At 40.6% G+C, this 22,950-nt stretch overlaps 1 long non-coding RNA gene across 3 annotated transcripts in view; it reads left to right on the top strand.

Annotated features, from left to right (window-relative positions):
* Positions 1 to 22,950, top strand: part of LOC129552253 (uncharacterized) — a 187,553-nt gene that overhangs the window by 1,303 nt on the left and 163,300 nt on the right. The gene's annotated exons all lie outside the window — the stretch shown is intronic.

The following is a 22,950-nucleotide window of genomic DNA, read 5'->3' as shown; positions in this document are numbered from 1 at the left end:
TTCCCATTGGCTCCGTCCTCCTCCCCCAGCGCTCTAGTGATTGGTTTCAGCCTAGGAGTGAGAGGAGCACCTGCCAATAAAAGTGGGTGTCTTACTCCGGAGGCGGGATTTGAAGGGCTGGAAGAGGGAGGAGGGGGCTGTGAGCGCAAGGAGGGGCGTGAGAGTTGACAGCCTTTGAGGTGAGAGGGGGGCTTTGATTGGGATACCTTGGGAGAGTGGGTCCGTGCGTGTGTCCTGCCCCAACACCCACAGACACGCGTACACCCGAGGAAGCAGGTTACGAGGACTCCACCCTCCGGGGCCGATTGTACAATATGAGACAGAGGATACATCAGGCAAACTTGACTTTGCAAGTCCACCTGTTCTGATAGTGGGATGTTTTGGAATCCATCCCTTTCTCTCTCACTTTAGTAGTCTGAGGTTTTATGGAGAGCAGACTATTCGAAAGAACTTCAGGCCATCAGAAGCAATGTGTGGGAGTTGGATTGAACGCTGAGTGGATACTTTTACAGTTAACCTATGGAGTGAAAAGTTAGTCAAATCTTATGTTCCAAGATAATAACTTGGAATTGCAAGAGTCAACAAGGAGTTGTACATCATTACACCATCAGTTAAATACATTAATGGAGGGTACCCTGTTGTCTTTCCCAGAAGCCGATGCCCTCTTGGGAGAAATAAGTACCAGACTTGATGTAACAATACACTGTGGTAAATTTCGTTTTTATTCTGCAGTGAAACTGAAGGGATACAGAGATTTTAGATGACTACCAGGAACCTAAGTTTACCCCTAAATTGTTCCTGCTTAATGCTAAAGCTGAAACTCCAATACTTTGGCCACCTCATGCGACGAGTTGACTCACTGGAAAAGAGTCTGATGCTAGGAGGGATTGGGGGAGGGAGGAGACGGGGACGACAGAGAATGAGATGGCTGGATGGCATCACCGACTCGATGGACATGAGTTTGAGTGAACTCCGGGAGTTGGTGATGGACAGGGAGGCCTGGCGTGCTGTGATTCATGGGGTCGCAGAGAGTCGGACACGACTGAGCGACTGCACTGAACTGAAACCTTAAGCAGGAACAATTGATTGGTCTCCATCAGATAACCTCCCTTAGTTTCCATGAGATAAGAAAAGCATAACTGGTGGGTCAGATTGCTCTGCTCTTAGTGTCTGCCCACAGTGACAAGCTTCCTCTGATTTTAGGCACTAAAAGCAGGGATCAGTGTCACTTAGAGGGGCCATCCTTTTCAGCATCCTTGTGTCCTCAGAGAAGAAAGCATACCCAGTTCTGTAAAAAGTGGATGAAAACCCACTTTTTCTGTAAAAATGCAAGATTGCACCCATTAAGACTAGTGACAATTCCTCACTTTATCACATACTAGAATAATGATGAACATTTATTGAACATTTCATGTGTCGGTCATTGTTCTAAGACTGTTGTATGTGTTAACTCCTTCAATCCTTCTATAACCCACAACATCGATACTATTATTATCCCCACTGTGTTCATACAGTTTTGCTTTCCGTAATAATATATTAATTATGAATACAGTAAAAATTTTACTCTTTCAAATTTGGTATAATTGACCTATTGCAGTATTTTTTTCCATCTAAAATAAAAGATTTCCACATTCATTAGGAAATTGCATTCCTTCTTGAGGAAAAAGAATGATAAATGGTTTCTTTCTGATGACTTTTTTGGAATATCAAAAACAAAAATTGACAGATTAAAGTTTTTAAAAAATTGCTGGTAAATATCCAAGTTGTTGATTTGATTACAGCATGGTTTCATTATAGAAATGTTATCTCTGGAAACAAACTCAACACTTTAGATTACAATTATTATAAATTTATACCAAGCCACAGTCATAATGATCAATACTTCAGTTCAGTTCAGTTGCTCAGTTGTGTCCAACTCTTTGCCTAACTCCAGACCCCATGGACTGCAGCACGCCAGGCTTCCCTGTCCATCACCAGCTACCGGAATTTACTCAAACTCATGTCCATAGAGTCGGTGATGCCATCCAACCATCTCATCCTCTGTTGTCCCCTTCTCCTCATGCCCTCAATCTTTCCCAGCATCAGGATCTTTTCCAATCATTACTGATTTGGATCTAAAACAACATACCTTTTAAAGGCTTTCTGTATTTGTTCAAAGCTGTCATACCAAGCCAGGCTTCAGCAATATGTAAACCGTGAACTCCCAGATGTTCAAGCAGGTTTTAGAAAAGGCAGAGGCACCAGAGATCAAATTGCCAACATCCGCTGGATCATGGAGAAAGCAAGAGAGTTTCAGAAAAACATCTATTTCTGCTTCATTGACTATGCCAAAGCCTTTGACTGTGTGGATCACAATAAACTGTGGAACATTCTGAAAGAGATGGGAATCCCAGACCACCTGACCTGCCTCTTGAGAAACCTGTATGCAGGTCAGGAAGCAACAGTCAGAACTGGACATGGAACAATAGACTGGTTCCAAATAGGAAAAGGTGTACGTCAAGGTTGTATATTGTCACCTTGCTTATTTAACTTATATGCAGAGTACATCATGAGGAATGCTGGGCTGGAAGAAGCACAAGCTGGAATCAAGATTGCTGGGAGAAATATCAATAACCTCAGATATGCAGATGACACCACCCTTATGGCAGAAAGTGAAGAGGAACTCAAAAGCCTCTTGATGAAAGTGAAAGAGGAGAGTGAAAAGGTTGGTTTGAAGCTCAACATTCAGAAAACAAAGATCATGGCATCTGGTCCCATCACTTCATGGGAAATAGATGGAAAAACAGTGGAAACAGTGTCAGACTTTGTTTTTTTGGGCTCCAAAATCACTGCAGATGCTGACTGCAGCCATGAAATTAAAAGACGCTTGCTCCTTGGAAGGAAAGTTATGACCAACCTTGATAGTATATTAAAAAGCAGAGACATTACTTTGCCAACCAAGGTCCGTCTAGTCAAGGCTATGGTTTTTCCCGTGGTCATGTATGGATGTGAGAGTTGGACTGTGAAGAAGGCTGATCGCCGAAGAATCGATGCTTTTGAACTGTGGTGTTGGAGAAGACTCTTGAGAGTCCCTTATACTGCAAGGAGATCCAACCAGTCCATTCTAAAGGAGATCAATCCTGGATGTTCATTGGAGGGACTGATGCTAAAGCTGAAACTCCAATACTTTGGCCACCTCATGCGACGAGTTGACTCACTGGAAAAGACTCTGATGCTGGGAAAGGTTGGGGGCGGGAGGAGAAGGGGACGACGGAGAATGAGATGGCTGGATGGCATCACTGACTCTGTGGACATGAGTTTGAGTGTACTCCGGGAGTTGGTGATGGACAGGGAGGCCTGGCGTGCTGTGATTCATGGGGTCGCGGAGAGTCGGACACGACTGAGCGACTGAAATGAACTGAACTGAACTGTCATACCATCTTAAATATCCAAAACAAATCTAAATGACACACAAAGAGAACTAGTATGATCTTAAAATACTATTTGTAGTTGCTGATAAATCATCAAGTCATCATGACATATTTGGATGTTCAGTCACCTCTTTACTAAAGATACCTTGGTCATCTCTTCAACCTTTTTCTCATGAAATAAAATATTGATCTTTATGTGTAAGGAATCGAGTCTCTAAACAAATGAAAGGTGGGCTAAAATAAACTAAACCCAGTATCTGCTTTCAAATGTCCACTTGTAGAGGTCTTTATAGTATTTTCTGCTTAGTGAGGATGGGAGTGGGCTCCAAGGATATAAATTTAGTTTTAGGAAAGAAAACATGCTCCCCAGTAAATTGGAAACCCCTTAGAAGGAAGTGTGAATTTCTAGGCTAGAAGAGCATGGTTGTTATCAGACTGTGCTAGGTATGGAATGCATACACCCAGTATGGATTATCTCTGTTTGTTGAATATAAGTGTAACAATCCGTGTAAATTCTGTAAATGTTAATATTGATAATAACCTCGTTTTTTGTGTTGTCCTACCTGGAAGAAGACACCACTGAAAGCACAATCAGGTGGCAGGGGAAACACGTTTGTCCTCAGTAACCTGTGTCTTAGTTATTTGTGGAACGAGATCTCACCATTAGCTTATCTGAGGCAGAACTCTGTTATACTTACTTCTTGATTTACAGTAATGGGCTGTATTATCCATTCAATCAGTTCAGTCGCTCAGTCATGTCTGACTCTTTGCGACCCCATGAATCACAGCACGTCAGGCCTCCCTGTCCATCACCAACTCCCCGAGTTCACTCAAACTCATGTCCATCGAGTCAGTGATGCCATCCAGCCATCTCATTAGGTTACTTTAAAACGTGGAATCATTGGCTATATCTGATGAATATGCAGTCCTGTGTGAAAAGAGAATGAGATAACCATTGGGCCTACAGAGCTACCAAAACCCCCCTCTTCTAGTTTCATCCACATTTGCTAGGCTGTGCATCCAAGGCCCAACCAAATGTAAGAGGCAGTCCAGGCTGTCAGCGTTAGAAATGAGGTCATGGCTGAGAGAAAACACTAAACAGATCTGCACTGATGTTCAGCTTAAGCTGATTAAACTCTCTTGTAGGTGGATTCTTTATAGCAACAACAAAAAGAACCTTGCCTGAATTTTTGTCCCTGGCAGATGCTTACAGTAAAACTCCTTACAGCTTGTGACAGCCTACGTGTGCCTTTGCACTAGGTGTTCCCTCTGCCTGAGGAGTTCTTGCCCCAGTTACCCACATGGTTTGCTCCCTCAGTTCCCCCAGGTCTCTAGTCAGATGTCATCCCCTTCACAATGAAAGCTTTTCTGAAAACTCTTTTGAAAAGCGCAAGCACCCCCTAGATGGTCCCCACTCTCTCTCATACTTTTCTTTCCCAGAGCACCTATCACCATCCACACATTGTATATTGTAATTATTTTTTATTCTGTCCATGTAGAATACAGGTGCCATGAAGATAAGACTTTTTATCAGTTTTATTATTGCTGAATCTCCATAGTAGTGCTTGGTACCGGGTAGACAATATTTGCTCAATGTTTTTAAGAGAGGAGCAAATTTTAATCAGTGCTTGTTCCAAAGACTAAATTGCACCTTTCATCAGAAAACAAAATTGACAATAACAATTGTATGTGTATCACTATTGTAGAGGCATAGCCACAGGGTGAAAAATGTTCCATGTGGCTTCTGTAAACTATACAGATACTCAAGTTGGGGCCAGCATTCAAAAGGAAAGTGTGTCTTGTATTATGATCATTACAAAGACTCTGATGCTGGGAGGGATTAGGGGCAGAAGGAGAAGGGGACGACAGAGGATGAGATGGCTGGATGGCATCACCGACTCGATGGACATGAGTCTGAGTGAACTCCGGGAGTTGGTGATGGACAGGGAGGCCTGGCATGCTGTGATTCATGGGGTCGCAAAGAGTCGGTCACGACTGAGTGACTGAACTGAACTGAAAAACAAAGTAAAAGATACTAGTCCTCATGGCTCTTGTAGGCTCATATGATGTTGAAAATGGAGAATGAAATTGGTAATGGAGAAAAGGCAGTTGAAATCTGCAGAAAAAAATAACCAACTGAAATTGACAGAGGACAGTTGAGGATCAGTTAGAGAATGACATCTGCTGATATGTAATTAGTTCTGTCTCTCTATTGGGAGTAGTTATTCTCAAGAGGCCTGAGTGAGGGAACTGAAAAATACATATATTTAATTAAGCAGAAAGGAACATTTCATGAAAATAATAATCATCTTACTTTGTTTCTTTTCCCCCCAGCTTTATTGAGATGTAATTGACATAAAAGATTGTGTAAGTTTAAGGTGTGTAATGATTTGCTACAGATTCTTAGTGAAAAATAACGTCATAAAGTTAGTTAACACATCCATCACCTCACATAGTTACAAACATTTTTATGATGAGAACTTTAAAAATGTATTCTCTTAGCAACTTTTAAATATTCAAGTTAGTGTTGTTAAAAATAACCACTGTACCTCACATTATATTCCCAGAATGTATTCACCTTATACCTGGAAGTGTGTACCTTTGACCATCTTCACCATCGCCCCCACTCTCCAGCCCCTGCCCCTGCCCCTGTTCTCTATACGAGTTTGGAGATTCCATGTATAAGTGAGATCAAATAGTACTTGTCTTTCTCCGTCTGACTTACTTCACTTATAATGCCTTCAGGGTTCATCTGTGTGGTCACAAATGGCAGAATTTCATTCTTTTTATGACTGAATAATACTCCTTTGTGTATATATATCACATTTATCATCCATTGATTCATTGATGGACACTTAGGTTGTTTTCATATCTTGGCTGCTGTAAATAGTGCAAATGTGGAAGTACACATATCTCTTGGAGAGACTGATTTCATTTCCTTCCGCTATATACCTGGAAGTGGGATTGCTGGATCATATGGTAGTTCTATTTTTAAGTTTTTTAGTAACTTGTAATGTTTTAAGTAGTGACTGCATCAATTTACAGTCCGATCAACAGTGCATAAGGGTTCCTATGTCTTTATATCCTCATTAGTACTTACTATTGCTTGTCTTTTTGATAATACCCATTTTAACAGCGAGGTTATAGCTCAGTGTGGTTGTAATTTGCATTTCTCTGATTAGTGATGTTGAACACCTTTTCATGTACCTGTTGACCATTTGAATATCTTCTTCAGAAAAATTCTCTATTCAGATCCTTTGCCCATTTTTTTTAAGTGGATCATTCATTGTGTTTTTCTTTCTTTTTTTGCTTTCATATGAGTTGCTTATATATTTGCAGTATTAACCCCCATTGAAATATGTTATTTTCAAATATTTCTCCCGTGATATAGGTTGACTTTTCATTTTGTTGATTGTTTCTTGTTCTGTGTGGAACGCCTTCTAGTTTGATGTAGTTTCACTTGTTTATTTTCTTTTTGTTGTGGTGCTGTGGGTGTCATATCCATAAAATCCTTGCTAAGACTAATGTCAAGAGATTTTCCCTTATGCTTTGGTTTTAAAAAGTTGAGAAGAAGCAATAAAAAATCAGGGATATTTTCTTTTTTAACTGGTAAATATCAAAAGAGTAAAGGATGCAACTATTATTACCTGGATAGAAAATAGTGATGAGGACCACCAGTTTTTCAGCTTTCATCTTCACAGCAATTCCTGTTGCCTACTATTATGCGAGGGGCACTTCCCCTAAGCTGGTATATGTAAGTAGTATTTTATCATTTAACTAAGAGATTATATTCTACAAACCCAGCACATTCAGAGGCTAAATAGACTTTTGGACCAGGAAACTGGAAATATTCTCTCCTTGCTGTGACATTTCATTTGTTTTAGTTCCAAACACAGTGTCAGCAATATATGAGAGCAGTTGTGATCCTATGAACAGACTGTACTTGATTATCACAAAAATATCACAGTACTGTCTTTTTAATGAGAGTTTAGAGTAATTAAAATTTGTCATTGATTAATTTCCTCCTATGTGACTGACGTTTACTTTTTACCACAAAAGTGTGTTGAATGACTGTTGTTAAAGTGCCATCAATTCATCAGCAGTGCTTGACTAGAGAAATTTTTTAAATTATTTAAAAATTTTTTGCAACACACAATTTCCAGTGGGCTCCCCAGTATCCTGTTGAAAAGGTTCATATTAATATGTTTAAGAAGCCTATATGAGTATTTAATAGCAATAATACTAGCATCAGGCCTTAGTAACTCCTCATCAAGTTACTTATTAAATACCTTCAAAGTAAGACACTGTTGTGTACTCTGTAAGGGCTGTACCTGTTCTCACACTTTGGTAAATTGAAATCCATCAGAGGCAAAAAGATATCTCTACAGATAAAGGAGAAACCATGTCTAAACTAGCATGGCTTCCATAGGAGATATGCAGGGAAAGCAAATAGAAGTTATGGGAGGGAAAGATCACTTTTGAGGAAAGCCTTCAGGAAAGACTGTGAAGAAGTCCTGTCACTAGGAAAACAGGGGATGTGTTAGGAGATGATCGAGCAGCCTGCCTTGACTGCTGGAAGATAAGGCTTGGTCTGTTGATGTCATGTCATGACATGTCATGGAAGCTGCACTTTATTGAGTTTGCAGTGGGGAGCTGTTGAAGATTCTTGAGTTGAGGGGGGGCAGACATCAACAGAGCTGGGCTTTATGAAGATTAATGCAAGAAGAGTCTACAACTTGGATGGAGACTGCAAACTGGCAGATGATAATAGACTTTGAGGAGAGTCCATGGAAGTTTAGGTAACAAGACTTAGGGAAGTGAGAGGGGACATGCAGGGCGGGGGGAAGGTGCAAGTGATACTCCTTCTCAGCTGATGGACCTTGAAAGTAGGAGGTCAGATAGCTCTGAAGTTTCAGGCTTGTATGCCTAAGAGGATAGTTGTGGCTTTAATAGAACAGGGAGCCAAGAGAAGGAGTAGGCTTGCGAAGATAATGAGTTCAGTTATAAATAAGGGAACCAGAGGATATTCAAGGGGAGACAGTTTTTTCCTTTGATTTATTGAGATATAATTGACATACAGCTCTGTATAAGTTTAAGGGGTACAGCATCAAGACTTGATTTGCCTATGTTATGAAATGATTACAGTAATAGTTTAGCTAACATTCATCATCTCATATCGATACAGTGCGGGGGGGGTGGATATTTTAGAGTTCTTCCGTTCAGTTCAGTTTAGTCGCTCAGTCGTGTCCAACTCTTTACGACCCCATGAATCACAGCACTCCAGGCCTCCCTGTCCATCACCAACTCCTGTAGTTCACTCAAAGTCATGTCCATCGAGTTGGTGACGCCATCCAGCCATCTCATTCTCTGTTGTCCCCTTCTTCTCCTGCCCCCAATAGCAACAGCATCAGAGTCTTTTCCAGTGAGTCAACTCTTCGCATGAGGTGGCCAAAGTATTGCAGTTTCAGCTTCAGCATCAGTCCTTCCAATGAACACCCAGGACTGATCTCCTTTAGAATGGACTGGTTGGATCTCCTTGCAGTCCAAGGGACTTGCAAGAGTGTTCTCTAACACCACAGTTCAAAAGCATCAATTCTTCGGCACTCAGCTTTGTTCACAGTCCAACTCTCACATCCATACATGACCACTGGAAAAGCCATAGCCTTAACTAGATGGACCTTTGTTGGCAAACTAATGTCTCTGCTTTCTAATATGCTATCTAGGTTGGTCATAACTTTCCTTCCAAGGAGTAACCATCTTAATTTCATGGCTGCAATCAGCATCCGCAGTGATTTTGGAGCCCAAAAAATAAAGTCTGACACTGTTTCCACTGTTTCTCCATCTATTTCCAAGTGATGGGACCAGATGCCATGATCTTAGTTTTCTGAATGTTGAGTTATAAGCCAACTTTTTCACTCTCCTCTTTCACTTTCATCAAGACGCTTTTTAGTTCCTCTTTATGTTCTTAAAGACAGTTTTTAAATGATAGTTGAGAAGAGCAGAGGTTTGGTTTGGGATCGGGGAGAGGTTATCCATTCTCATTTTGTAGTTGAAGCCATGGACACAAATGAAGTTGGCAAGGGAAAAAAGTATAGCAGTTAAAAAAAAAAAGAGGATTAAGGACAAACTTTGGGGAAATTATGCATCAGTAGAGGAGGATATGTAAACAAATAAACCAAAGAAAACAAAACTAGGAAGCACTTCTTAATTAGAGTTTGGGGTCTCAGAGGATGTTTGGTCGATGCCTCTGGGGATCTGGGAGCTCACAGCCCTTTCTCTAAGATCTAGTCCTACCCAACACAGAGCAGGCTTAGGCCTGACAGCTGTGTTTGTACACAGTGACCTTGTTCTTCTGACCATGGTTGGCTTGACCTGAGTTCGGTAACTGACCAAAGCTGGACCAATCAAATTTTCTCCCCTGGAAATTTGGAATTAAGAAATACAATGTTATTCTATTAAGGGCATGAACTGGGTGATCCTATTAAGGGCATGAACTGGGTGATCACAGAAACTTGCGCATGGGGTGGCCATCTTCTTTCACAGAAACGGAGAAGTGGAGAGAACCTGCCTTCTGAAAGAACAGAAAGAAGTGACTTGCAGAAAATAGAAATGAGAACAGGTGACCTGAGAGAGACTGAGAGTATGTTTATTTTCCCATGATGACTTGTTCAATCTTCTCAAACCATCCCCACACCTGCCTACCCCTAACACAACTCCAGTATATTCCTACCATCAATTCTACAAATCTTGGCATTTGAACCAGGCCCATCTCTCCTTCGTGTCTGTTACAAGTGATATTTTCTCCTCTCCTATCAAAACCCATTCCTCTACTGTGATTTAAATCCCTTCCCCTCTTTCCTTCTTAGGGGCTTTGTTTCTTCAGTAATTCCCTTCCTCTTGTAAATCATCAGATTCTTGATTGTCCTGAACATGTATGCATGTGTGCTCAGTCGTGTCCAGCTCTTTGCAACCCCATGACTGCAGCCCGCCAGGCTGCTCTGTCCATGAAATTTTCCAGGCAAGAATATTGCGGTGGGTTGCCATTTCACTCCATCCGCTATGTATGAATATGCTCTATCCCAACATTAAAAAAAAAAAAAAAGATTCTTATGCTGTCCCTCTCCATCTATGGTACTAATTCTTTGATTCCTTCACAATAACCGTTCTTGAGAAAGATGTCGGCAAGTTAACTCGGATTTGCTCTTCAATCTACTCAACTCAGACTTCCACTCCCACCATGCCAGTGGAAACTGCTAATCAGTGTTGTCAGCAGCCTCCAAAATGCCAGGCCCAATGATTGTTCCTTGAACCTTAGCCTCCTACTCCAACTTTTAGCAGTTAACACTGTTGGTCAGGTTCAACTTCATTTTTAAATAATTGCTTCTGTTGACTGATCTGTCTCCTCCTTCTCTAACCACTGCGGTTCAGTGACCTTCAGGGATTTTTCCCCCTCTAGTGGCCTCTAAAAACTGGGCTCCATTCTCTGCTTTCTTCTCTATGAACTCACCTTCTTGGTCATCTGTGTCCTTCCCATAGCTTTAAATACTATGAAATGGTAACAAACTCCAAAATTTATGTAGACATTTCCTCCAAATTCTGTTTTCAGGTACTCGTTTGCCTGTATGACATGTCAAGTCTCCATGAATATATGAAATTAACGTATCTGAAATAGAACTAAAACTCTAAATTTCTGTATCCCTTTCCTCCCCTCCCTATCTTCATTTTTCCCCACTTCAGTACATGGTATCACCATCCACTCTAAGCAAGACTACCCAGGCAACATTCTTGATTTTTTTTTTTTTCCACTCTCCTTCCTTCCCCAACTCTAACCCATCAGCTGGTCCTTTTATTTGCTCCTCACGGATAGACATTAAATCCATCCAGGTCTATGCATCTCCTCTGCTACCACCTTAATCCAAACTGCCATCATCTCTTACCTGAGTTGTTGTAGCTGCCAACTGGTCTACCTTCTACCCTTGCCACCTTTAATCTGTTTTCTGCTTATTAGGGTAAACCTGGAAATACATTGGACCCTCTTATTTCCTACTTAAATCTGTTTTATGTCTTCCAATTACTTTGCACTGAGATCCAAATTCCTTTAAATAGCTTTAAAAGTCTGCCTCCTTCTCCAACCTCACCTTGCTCTATTCTCCCCCCTACCCTTCAGGTTCCAGACACAGCAGCCTTCGTTCATTTCCCCTGAAACACCCCTGCAGGACCTTCACCTCAGCCTAAAACATGCCTTCCATAATCCCGCTTCTCAGCTTCTCCAACCTCACCTTGCTCTATTCTCACCCCCTCACCCTTCAGGTTCCAGCCACAGTGGCCTTCATTCATTTCCCCTGAAACACCCCTGCAGGACCTTCACACGTGTATCCTCAGCCTAAAACACTCCTTCCATAATCCCGCTTCTCAGATTCCCTGACTGGCTCCCTCAGAGTCTTCAGATCTGCTTAACTGCCATGTCTTTAGAGTGTCCTTTCTGAGTTCCCACCTACCAGTAATAACCTATAATAATGTATCACGAGGTCAGTTTGTTTCATCTGTAGAGCTCATTACACGGTGTAAATACATATTTGTTTACCTGTTGATATAAGCCTTCCCCATTAGAATGTAAAATGTCTAAAGGCAGAGACCTTGTATCTTCTGTTCACTACTTCATCACTTGACACCTAGCAGTCCCTAGAATATAGCAGGTGCCCAAGAATTCTTTGTTAAAACTTTATTGCTTACTGATAGGTTCCCTGGAGGAGGGCATGGCAGTCCACTCCAGTGTTCCTGCCTGGAGAATCCCATGGACAGAGGAGCCTATAGTCCATGGGTCTACAGTCCATATAGACTGTAGGAGGGCTGTAGTCCATGGGGTCACAAAGAGTCAGACACTATTGGAGCGACTTAACATGCACGATAGGTTTCTGGTTCCTAATTCTAAGCTTGGTGCAGTGATATTACACTTTCTGTGAGAGTTTCTGTGGTCTTAAATTACCCTGCCCCTTATTGTTTCAATTATTTGAATAGGATTCTGTTCTTACAACTCAATGATCATTAATTGATTAGTGTTTTTTTAAAGGATGTGGTGATCAGCAATGTCAAAAGCTATTAGATGGAGAAGAATGTTAGGGGCTAAGGAAAAATCCTTGGATCTCATCACTGGTAATCTTCACACCAGCAGTGTCCATAAAATGTGGCTCTGCAGAAGCCAGGGTACAGCTGGGTTGACAAGAATAGTGAGATGAATGCAACTAATATAGAGTTCTCTTTCTGAGAAATTTGACAATAAACATAAGGCATGAAGTAAAATGAGATCTTGGGGTTCACTGGAGTCCAAACAAGTATAAAAAGCTTTAGTTTAAAAAGAATAGGGAAGAAACGTCTATTGATGGGCTAATGGAAGCTAAAAGAGAAAAAGTTTGAATGAGGAAGATTAAGAGATTTAGTTTCTATGAGGCAGTAGAGGATTTGATCAACAGCACAAGTCTGACAATAGAATAGTGTTTTCCCTTCCATTACAGGATGAAGGGAAGTTAAGAGAGTGAAGGGAAAGAAAATTTTTATTTAGCACAAAGGGAGATTGAACATGGCCATTCGAGGAGGTAGCAATGTCTTCTATGACTGGTTGTCAAGGGGAATCTCTGGGAAAACTTTTCCAGACCACACCTCTACCCCTTTGCTCCATCACCTCCCTACCCAAGATGGTTGATGCTGTCCACCACCACAGCAGCGGGGACTCACTGCCGAGGGCCACAGTGGTTGGTGGGAATGTGCCTTATCTCAGGTGGGGTAGAATAGAAAAAAGCCTGCAGTCACTGAGGAGGGGGGTAGGCAAAAGGGAATATTGGGGTCTGAAGAGTGCTAACATCATCAGGAATATAACAAGGGCACAGCTATTTTCCAAACATATAGCTCATGAGGCATTCTTGGGACCTTCCTAAAAAACAGATTTCAGCCTTGTTCCCTGTAGCGTCTAATTTGGCAGGTCTGGGAACAGGAGGGGTAGGGGTGTATAGTTTTTTATAAGTTCCCTGAGTGAGGTATATGATAAGGCAAATTTGGGGGACTGTTGATTAGAAATGAATAAAAGTTCCCCAAATTTAATCACAGGCCCTAAATATTAGTGTTTCAGTTCAGTTCAGTTCCTCAGTCATGTCCAACTCTTTGCGACCCCATGAATTACAGCACACCAGGCCTCCCTGTCCATCACCAACTCCTGGAGCTCACTCAAACTCATGTCCATCGAGTCGGTGATGCCATCCAGCCATCTCATTCTCTGTCGTCCCCTTCTCCTCCCTCCCCCAATCCCTCCCAGCATCAGAGTCTTTTCCAGTGAGTCAACTCGTCACATGAGGTGGCCAAAGTATTGCAGTTTCAGCTTTAGCATCAGTCCTTCCAATGAACACCCAGGATTGATCTCCTTTAGAATGGACTGGTGGGATCTCCTTGCAGTCCAAGGGACTCTCAAGAGTCTTCTCCAACACCACAGTTCAAAAGCATCAATTCTTCAGTGATCAGCTTTCTTCACAGTCCAACTCTCACATCCATACATGACCACGGGAAAAACCATAGCCTTGACTAGATGGACCTTGGTTGACAAAGTAATTTCTCCGCTTTTTAATATGCTATCTAGGTTGGTCATAACTTTCCTTCCAAGGAGTAAGTGTCTTTTAATTTCATGGCTGCAGTCAGCATCCGAGTGATTTTGGAGCCCCAAAAAATAAAGTCTGACACTGTTTCCACTGTTTCCCCATCTATTTCCCATGAAGTGATGGGACCAGATGCCATGATCTTCGTTTTCTGAATGTTGAGCTTCAAGTGTTTAGCAAAATATAATTCAAGGAAATGTTGATAACTGACATTAATTTATGGAAATTACCCAAATAAAACAGTTTTCAAAGGATAGGTTATGTAATTCTATGGTTCTGAGTAATCTACAGCTACACCAGTATTTAAATATGAGTAGTTTATGGGTATTTATTATAGAGAATTTCACTGAGGAAAAGGTAAATGGAATAAACCAGCTAACAGTGATTACTCATAATACAGTAACAAGTCAGGTATTTTAAAGCCTGTTCTGCTTCTAGTTTGCTTACCTCCCAAATTAATAAGCTAAACATAATAAAAATCTAAGAATGTAACTTGATCTTACCCATTCCTAGCATTCTTAAAGGAGATCTTTAGCCCAACAGCAGTAGAGCCATTAAGAGCAGATTCAGATCTGCTTAAAATATTTTTTCCATTCCCTCCCAGAAAGGGTGATTTGTATTGATATACAACATTCGAGCCCCAGACCACTTTCAGGGACCACAGGGCCTCACTAATTTGTACCAGTTTTCCTCTCTCCTAGTTGACTCTGACCATCAGGTATAAATTAGTGCTAAATCAATATTAGCTGATACTTCCCCAGATGTGGGAAGTGTGGAAACTGGATCACATGAGCAAACACAGCCCTTCTTGGCTACATTTAAAATAAGATGGTTATTATTACACTGCATGGGGAAAAGGCTTTTTAAAAAGCAAATCTCATGCCACCTTAATTTGCATTAACTCGATAGACTGACATCAGTAGTCAGAATCAATTTTCAGTTGTTCGTCTCCCTGCCACCCTTCACACTTCCTTCATTCATTCAGAGAGACTTCTGCCTTTGTGGTCCCACCTTCAACCATTCCACATGGCCCACACTGTCCTTCCTTCCTAGTACTACTTACTCATAGGGCTGAATGGAGAAGCCGACGGGGACTTAGATTACATACCTGCTCTAATCGCTCACCTTGGGTGGAGCAGTGTCCTACATAAACTGTAGTTTTGCCACAGCACCATTACTCAATAAAGTATTTATACAAGTGTCACTTAATCACATGAAAATAAACAAGGCACTTAAAATCTGTTACTGAGAGAGAAGCTTTAGGCTTTAGCTGCCCACTTTCCTTACTCAAGGGCCAATCTCACCTCACTTATTCTTGCAAAACTTTTAAGGAGTTTTCCTTAAAGAAAATCTTAGAAAAACCAGTCTGAGTAGAGAAATGTGAGTCAGGTCAAAGCTACCCTTACCTTTGAAAGAATTAGTTCCTTTGTTTTAATTATCAATAACAAGACATCTTATAATTTCTCTCAATATTTCCCAGTCATAGCTATTCATAGCGGAGCTGGGCATTCAACAAACTAATAAATATCAAAAACATATATGTTCAGTATTCAACTAGAGATCAAAACCAAAACAAATATTCAGCGTTCCAAAGAAATGGTGTGATTTTCCATGATTTTTTCTTTTCTATAAATTTCATAGTATTTTTTAAGCCCTTCATAAGTAGGACCTTTTTATATGCAATACTTGTGTGAAGTAGTTATATGACTTCCATTTTACAGATGGGAAAATTGAGGCTTGAAGCCTTGGCTGGGGTCATAGCTCATGAGAGATTCAGAACTGGAAATCAGCTCTCCTGACTGCAGGCCCAGTGTTCTTTCCTCTGAATAAAAATTGCCTGTTTAGGAAGAGAGTCAGGGAAATGTTGAGTAAATAATAGAGAAGCATGGATCTTCTCCACCCCTGGTCTTTGAAGGGCCTATCAGCTGGTCGTGTATGTGAGAGTGGGCACTTCCTGACTGAGAGATTGATTACCTACTTGCCGAGAAACCTGATGGTGCACCCTGATAGGAGAAGGGCTGTCTACAAGGTCCTAATTTGCTTTAAACACCCCGAGTTCCTGATAGGAAGACAGGGTGTGGTAATTATATATCTTGCTTTTGGCTTATCTTCTGCATATCCTCACCCTCATAGATGTCTTTCAAACATTGGTAATTGCAGCTTTCACAGCCAAAGCCTACAGACTCCTAATCCACACAGATGACATACCAAAATCTACTCAAACATGTAAGGCTAGAGAAACTCTCAGCTACTGGACTCACATTAAAAAGAAAACTGCTTCCAAAAGAGGCAGGCTTTATTTCTGTGTCCCTACTCCACTGCATAGATGGATAAATGGCTTCTTATTGAACTGTGAGGGTGGAGATTAACTCATTCGCTGTAAATGCAGTCAGCAACTTAAGAATAGATTATAGTACATGTGCAGATGACAGGACCATAGGATTAAAACCATATAGTCTGACCTTGGAAAACAGACCCAAACGAATGAAACTAACTTGAAACAAGGAACTGCTCCTAAGCAAGAGGAAGAATCAGTATCAAGAAATAAGTACAACACAGGAAAGCAGTTATCCTTGTCATGCTGGCCTCTAAATGGAACCCGAGTGAATGACATCAGAATCTCTTAAGAATTCAGTGAGTTCCTGCTATAATGGCAACGAGACAATATATAAAGAATGGTGAAATTTCCCACCATCAGTGTCACTGGCCAGACCAATGGCAATATATCCTGTATAACTTGGTGTCTTGCAATTTAGGAAGGTCTGAATGGTTAAGAATTATGAAAGTAGACTCTAGAAAACGTCAAACCAGTTTCCAGGACTTAGTAATGATCTTCAGAAATATTGGTATGTGTTTACTTGAATTGTAGAAAAATGCAAGGACATCTTACAGATTTGAGAAATGCAGGGTAAATAAAATGATCTAGCATCTGTTCAGTGTGTATACTGTGCAGGACACTTTATGTACATTATCTCCTGGAATCTTTCAAAAACCCTGCGATGGAATCCTCATAGAAACTGAGAGTAACTGAGAGTGATAAAGTCCAGGTGGAAGGCCAGAGTGCTTTATCTCGTGTTTAGTCCAGGGTCAAAACCTGTGCTCCGGACACCAGGTCTCCATAATATTATACTTCCCTCATTAAATTCAAGATAGTTTCTAGAAAGATATATCTGAGACAGTGATATGTTCCTATGTAGAAATAGGAAAATTGACTAAATTCCTCTGAAGCTGCCTTTAACTCTGTTGTAGTTTTAGATTAAGATCTATAGAAATTTGGTTCAATGCTTTTATAATCATGAAAGATCTAAGACCTGTAACATGGGGAAGACTTTAGCAATTTATATTTAAAGTTTTTCCACCTATACTTACATGTTCAACATAAGGACTTGGTCTAGTTCTTAAAGTGTAACCATGAGATGGGATTCTGTGTTTAAAATTATGTAGAGGAAAGTTTCGGAGAAGGCAATGGCACCCCACTCTAGTACTCTTGCCTGGAAAATCCCATGGATGGAGGAGCCTGGTAGACTGCAGTCCCTGGGTTCACTAAGAGTCGGACACGACTGAGTGACTTCACTTTCACTTTTCACTTTCATGCATTGGAGAAGGAAATGGCAACCCACTCCTGTGTTCTTGCCTGGAAAATCCCAGGGATGGGGGAGCCTGTTGGGCTAAGGTCTATGGGGTAGCACAGAGTCGGACATGACTGAAGCGACTTAGCAGCAGCAGCAGAGGGAAGTTTAATGATTGTAAGGAAACATTTTGATATACAATTATCAAATGAATTTTTAAAAATCAGTAAAATCAAACCAGGCTATAAAGTATGTTTCCAATTGAATTTGAATATATTTTTATACACACGTGGATAAAAGCACCTGGGAGAATATGTACCAAAATGTTAACAGTGGTTCCCTGTGGGCACTGGTATAACTGATGGCTTTTATTTTCATATCTGGGTGGCTTGACATTTTCTACATGTAGAAAAAAATAGGATTTACACATATTACTAGAAAGAATGCTTTACCACCACACATGTGCCTGTGCATACCACCCCCCCCAAACTGACTTTCTGCAAACATCTTAAAATTTAGAAATAAAACAATATATCAGGAATTATGCATATGATAAGGATATTTATTACATAGCATCAAGCCCATTGGTGGCAGCAAACTGTGTTCTCATCACTGCAAATAAAATTGATCCTTCAAGTAATTTCTTATTATGCTAAAATTATTACATGGAACTTCCAGAGTTTACTTCCCTGCCTAAAACTCACAAGGCACAGAGAAAGCATACAATGAAGTTTATGGTACCATGTGTGTAAAATGTAGATAATAGTCACACCTCGCTCACAGAGTTCTCAAAAAGTTCAATAAGATGATACTTCTAAAGCTCCTAGCACAGTACCTGGCACATAGCAAGCACTCAGTAAAAGCTGGCTATCATGGTTGTTGTGTTCAGCTGATAAGCTAAGGAACTGAGGAATTCACAGAGGAAGATGATTGTTGATCTTAGAAGTCCGTATCCATTACCTGGCACACATATTTCATTTAAAAACACCTTACCATTAATGTAGGTTGTGTCCAAAGGAATCTCTGGCACACTGTAATTATGTAGTACATTTTATTCACCACACTTATCAAAGTTTTAATGAGTAATGAAAACAGGAAATGAAGCCATGAGATAATTTCATTTTTCTTTAATCATGCTGTTTATGTTTATATTTCCAGAAATGGTTGAAATGCAAAGAAAACACCAGCACATGATAGCTACACTATTATTTGAACCTGCATTTACAGTTTTTATTTGTGATTAAAACCAGTTTTGAATTTAGATCAGCCCTTTATTATATAATACAAACAAAAAGACATCTAAGATTCTTTTTTGAAGATATCATCATCCCATTTGGAAGCTATCTTCGTTCAGACTGCTGTAACAAGAATACCATAGGCTGGGTGGCTCAAACAACAAACATTTATTTCTCACAGTTCTGGAGGCAGGGACATTCAGAATCTAGGTGCTAGCAGATGAGGCATCTTGGTGAGGCTCTGCTTCCTAGTTTATAGAGAGTCATCTTCCACTGTGTCCTCACAGTGTGAAAGGGCTCAGAAAGCTCTCTGGGGTCCCTTTTGTAAGAGCCCTAGGGCCATTCCTGAGAGCTGCACCCTAAGGACCTAACCACACCCCTCCCGCAAAAAACTTATCCCCTAATACAATCACACACTGGGGGTTAAGATTTCAACATACGAGTTTTGCCAGGACACAAACATTCAGTCTGCAGCAGACACACACACACTTGCTTAAATGTATTTTAATCATCTGTGTTAGATAAAATTGGAATGGTTAAACGTCCCACAATTTTTGAGGGAAACCGTTTTAGGAGTTACATTTCTAAATGAAGGAACATTAACCCAGTGATCTCAAGGAATATGGCTTGGGTCTGGCATCACATTTCAAGATCAACAATTAGAACCTCAGTTACTTACTGAGGTTATAAGTGAAAGATACAATTATAATCAATAAGAAAGCAGCTCAGCAATATGAGTGGGATTTTTAAACAACTAGATTTGTTTGTCTCCCACTCTGATTGGATCCAGAAGTATTTATTTAGGGGAGCAAAGAATCCAGATGACCTGGAGAAAACTGTTTCTGTTCATTGAAGAATAAGGATGTCTTTTGCCCAGTTCAGCCAGTTCCAAAAAGCAATTAAGGCCAGTGCCTCACATATCAGTCCTGCCCCTTCCTGTCTCAGCCTTTAGTCTCTATCTTCTCTGAATTCCCTTGGAAGTTCCCCTTCAGGACCGTTGCTAATTAATGCCTTCTGGAGTCCACCTTCCTCACAGTTATTGGGGATTTTTCTGCCTTTTCAGGAAAAAGTTTGCCGTAGGTGATATAAATCTTTGCTCAGCCTCCTCCAGCTTGTTTTCTAGCTAACGGGTTTATTTGTGGCCCCAGGGAGCAGCCTAATGGGAGAGAGGGGGCTCAAATAGACCATTACCCTGCAGTCCACAGCTGGTAAACTTATTGCACCAAAGATCACCGGTATATAAAATATGCCTTTTTAAAACTCCATCAAAAATTTCACATTTTAAATATTTTTAATGTTTCTGTTGCTATCTTGTGCTTTAAATTTAATCATTTTAAAGTAAGAAAAGGAGAAAAGGTAAAACTCAAAGAGGAAAGGCTGGGAGCAATACAAAGTGGTTCCCTTACTGTCTCAGTAGATTTGCATTTGACGGGCTAGTGGCTCAGTGTTTATATCCCAGGTAGCAAATTACTCTTCTGTATAAATAGGGAATGCCTCTTTCTCTCCCTAAGGGGAAACCACACGATTCTAGATTTGGATACTAGAAAGCAGCTGCCAACATGGGGCAGAATGATTTAAAATAAGATGGGAATATGGACTTTGGTTATAGATGGTTTGGTGGCGGTGGTTTAGTCACTCAGTCGTGTCCGATTCTTGCGACCCCATGGACTGTAGCCTGCCAGTCTCCTCTGAGCATGGGGTTTCCCAGGCAAGAATACTGGAATAGGTTGCCATTTCCTTCTCTAGGGGATCTTCTAGGAATCAAATCCAGGTCTCCTACATTGCAGGAGATTTCTTTACCAACTGACCCACTAGGGACGCTCAAGAGAAGAGATGTCTTAGGCAACTGAAAGAACATATTTGGGTCTGTAAGATTAAAAGAGCCTGAACAAGACTGTACTTTGTGTTGGACAGACTTACCTAGACATAAAAGAACTTCCCTGAATGCTGAGGGACAAATCAGTTAAGTGGCCTGAGTTTCACTCTCTTTAAGTAATAAATCTGGTAATTAAACTGGCCAAGCAGGAGATATGATAAATATAGATTGGAATAAATCTGCATTTTCCAAACCTGATGAATTTTTAAAAAACAGGATTAAGTGACTGGCTGGAATCTTGAAGCTGAAAGAACCCAGACATGCTTCTTGAACTGAAAAGAGGTCTAACTTAAAGTTTTGTTGTCTCTGAGGATACATTACAAAGAGATAAAGAGACTCAAGACCATATGGATGGCCTCTGCTCCCACTCTGAGACCATAATGTTAGGTCTGGAAAAATGAGTATTCTCTATGGAAACATAAACGTTAAAATATGAACATTTTGCTTTGATTTCGATCCAAAAAAATAAATGAATTGTCAAAGATATCTATTCTAATTTTAAATTTTCTGTACATAACCTACTACGCAGTAGGCACTAAACGTCTGTTCATGGTATGTGACTGAACATTCTTCATGTAGTGTGTGTTATTGTTGTTCAGCTACTAAGCCATGCCCGATTCCTTGCGACCCCACGGACTATAGCACTCCAGGCTTCCCTGTCCTCCACTGTCTCCTGGAGTTTTCTTAGATTCATGTCCATTGAGTCAGTGATGTTGTCTAACCATCTCATCCTCTGCCACCCTCTTCTCCTTTTGCCTTCCATCTTTCCCAGGATCAGAGTCTTTTCCAATGAACTGGCTTTTCCTATTATGTGGTCAAAGTATCGGAGCTTCAGCATCAGTTCTTCCAATGAATATTCAGGGTTGAGTTCCTTTAGGATTGACTGATTTGATCTCCTTGCAGTCCAAGGGACTCTCAAGAGTCTTCTCCAGCACTTCAATTTGAAAGCATCAATTCTTTGGTACTCTGCCTTCTTTATGGACCAATTCTCATATCTGTACATGACTACTGGTAAAAATATAGCTTTGACTATACTCTTTTTAATATGCTGTCTAGGTTTATCAGAGCTTTCCTTCCAAGCAACGTCTCTGAAATTGCATCAGATGTGAAATTAATGGCATGTCATAATGTAATTGGCAGCATCTTTTTTCTTAGCATCACTTTAAAATAATGGTACAACTTAATAGTGTCTTAGATCTGGTGGAATCCAATATTCAATACAGTGTAAAAAATCAAAACTCTGTCTAGGGTTCCAAGGACTTCATAGATGTTTCAGTATTTGAGACTTATCTTAAGAATAAGCTGCTGCTGCTGCTGCTGCTAAGTCACTTCAGTCGTGTCCGACTCTGTGCGACCCCATGGACGGCAGCCCACCAGGCTCCGCCATCCCTGGGATTCTCCAGGCAAGAACACTGGAGTGGGTTGCCATTTCCTTCTCCAACGTGTGAAAGTGAAAAGTGAAAGTGAAGTTGCTCAGTCTTGTCCGACTAGTAGCGACCCCATGGACTGTAGCCCACCAGGCTCCTCTGTCCATGGGATTTTCTAGGCAAGAGTACTGGAGTGGCTTGCCATTGCCTTCAGGAGATGTTTTTAAAAAATACTCCTGAGAAGCTCTGTTCTTGGGAGCAAAGATGATGTGCATGGTCAGGGGAGGTAGGTGGGCAAAGAAAGGAGCCTGATATTGACATCAGTCCTTTAGGTCTGATATCAAACTCCTGCCCCCTTCCCTTAGTTCCCAAAGCTGGGTTTAGACAATGCCAGTCTCTTTGCATTGTGTTGCAGGTCACTGATACACACTGAAATCCGTGGAAAGGTTCATATAGACTCATACTGAGCGGAATAATAGGCGTGATGTATTTTCTATGTATTTATCCAAAGTTTGGCTGTAGAAGGTGTCTTGTACTTTTAAAAGATTTCAAATCTCATGAGAGTCCTATAAGGTAGATATATTACTAAAACTTAATTAAAGCATTTTTCACCCTCTTTAGATCAGTTCAAAACAGCATCAGTTTTCCCGTAAGAGTTTCCGAGATCTTAAGTTAAAGGAACAAAGAAGTATTATTGAAGGTTAAAACCAGCAACTCACTGTTTTAAAAAAGATGAATATATACACATATTATATATAGCTATGTAGATAAGGCAGTAGGAGGGTGTGTCAGAATTGGTTACTTCTAAATAAAAACAATCAGGTTTTTTTTCCTCATTGTATTTTTAAACTTC

This window comes from Moschus berezovskii, chromosome 3 (genome assembly GCF_049115385.1).
Source record: "Moschus berezovskii isolate FMDL1 chromosome 3, NW_MosBer_1.0, whole genome shotgun sequence".
In the NCBI taxonomy this organism is placed as follows: domain Eukaryota; kingdom Metazoa; phylum Chordata; class Mammalia; order Artiodactyla; family Moschidae; genus Moschus; species Moschus berezovskii.
Note: the sequence above shows the minus strand (reverse complement) of the source record. Positions and strands in the feature narration are given on the sequence as shown.